General features: G+C 31.5%; 1 pseudogene; it reads right to left on the bottom strand.

Annotated features, from left to right (window-relative positions):
* Positions 1-1,424: 1,424 nt before the first annotated feature.
* Positions 1,425-1,549, bottom strand: LOC145265880 (U2 spliceosomal RNA; annotated as a pseudogene).
* Between the last annotated feature and the right edge of the window lie 644 nt (positions 1,550-2,193).

The following is a 2,193-nucleotide window of genomic DNA, read 5'->3' on the forward strand; positions in this document are numbered from 1 at the left end:
AAAAAAAATATTAAAAAAATATCTATATATAAAAATTTGTATTCCTGTCTGTCTGTTTGTTTGTTCACAAGTTGATTAATATATACAAAAACCCATTACTTTATATCATTCATTCCTATATATACTATGATTATTGCAAAGTATAAGATTAAAGAGGTGATGTCATTTGGATATTACATTAAGGAAAATTGACTTTATTAAATAGCGGTGTATTAGTTATTGTTTATAGTGAGAGAATTATTTTAAGTGTTCTATTTAAGTTTATTATTTAAATTTGATTTATATTGATAACATATTTGATTTAATTTATTTTTACTGACATCGATTAATACACACCCTAAATGACCTTCCAGAGAATATTATTCAGAGAATCAACATTTATGCTGATGACACCACCTTCTAATCTGATACTGCTTCTCACCCATCTTCCTCAGATCAATTGAAATATACAGTTGATTCAGAAGTTGGTCCCGATTCAGTTATGCATTGGGGTTAGAAATGGCTGGTTTAGTTTAATCCTGTTAAGACTCAGCTAGTGTCTTTCAGTCACAGGCGTGTCCATTTTCTTCCTGAGATTCTTATGGATGGTTCTGCTCTCAATGAGAAATCAACTCTAAAACCTCTTGGTCTTCTTTTCTCATTAAATCTAAGAATCAGTCCCAGACACATTTTTTTTTTTTTTTTTTTTTTTTTTACATAGGCATCATCACATAAAGTATATTTGAGTAAAACTCGTCTTGCTTGGGCATTGAAGCCACCTATCCGATTTACAGCTTCCTGTTTAAGAAATTCTGCTCATGTCTAAGTAAATAAAAACAAAGCTATGAAAGCTTTTTTTTATCAACATTGTTTTTGCGTTTAAAATAAGCAAATAAAAACAAAACTGTAAATCCCTTTTGCTATTTTTTTATCAGTATTTTACGAATTTCATTTGCTTTTTTCATTGCAAGTTGGAATCGTTTTAAAACAAAAGTAAATGTTTATGATTTAAAGTCTTTTATATTTTCTGTAACTGACAGTTTAAAGACGTTAAAATTACTCAAATCAGCTTGCCCAGTCATTGAAACTGTGTTAATAAAAAAAACAGTACTTAACTATCAACACATAATAACATCTAATTTTTTTACAAATATTTTTTTAACAAGGCCGATAGCCATTACTCGTGTGCTCTTATGTAATGAATGAATGTGTGAATGTGGGATTGACATGAATTTCTTAAAGATAAACTAAAATGACCGAAAAATGAGCTGAAATGACTTAAATAAATAAAAAGTAAATGACTTAGAATGACTTTAATGAACTTAAGGATGAATTGAATGACCTTAAGAATGACTTGAATGCTTAAAAACTAACTGGAATCCTTCAAAAACAACTTGAATGATCTGGAGAATGACTTGAATGGCTTTGAGACTGACTGGTTGTAAAGTGGGTGATCATTTTACATTAAATTAATACAGAAAAGTGATCTCCCACTTTATATCACAATAAGTACAGCATGTAGTAAGAAAGATACTACACTTTGATCTTGGCCAAAAGGCCAAGAAAAGCTGTATTTATTTGCTCCCCCACCGAGCAAATTAGGCACAAGGCCGATTTTTAAAGTGAGGAGTGAAGGAGAAATGGGGACCAACTCCCCGGGGACTAGGGGAGCTGGATAGTGACAATTAGTATAAAGGACTGCCCCTACATTGATCAAGGTCTTATATGTGGGGCTGCCCCCACATACTGTCTTTGCTTGCAGTATCTGCTGGAACAGATACTACACTTTGATCTTGTTTATATAGTTTATTTCCGTAATGAAAAAATGTTACAAAAGGCCAAGAAAAGCTTAAAAAGCTAAGAACAGCATCTATTAACAACAGACCTTTGACCTTAACCAAAAAGGCCAAGCGCAAAAGTGTTATGGACAGACCGACAGACGGACGGACTGACTGACTTATAGAGTCGCTTGCACACGACTAAAAATTGGTTTGCGTTACAAATAAAAAAAAAACTGGGCAAGATTGGAGATTGAGTGGCAATATACTCTTAATCCCTATACCACATAAAAGGAACCAAATTCCCCTAATCACCGTTATATTACTATGCAAATAATATGTAAACAATGATATTGATATTTCAGAAGTTAACAGTTTTAAATAAGCAGAACTTCTTTTTTAAAAATAAAATAATATAAACATAACTTTTTTTTTA

The sequence above is a fragment of the Euprymna scolopes genome, chromosome 40, assembly GCF_053919585.1.
Source record: "Euprymna scolopes isolate OS-2025 chromosome 40, ASM5391958v1, whole genome shotgun sequence".
Classification (NCBI taxonomy): domain Eukaryota; kingdom Metazoa; phylum Mollusca; class Cephalopoda; order Sepiida; family Sepiolidae; genus Euprymna; species Euprymna scolopes.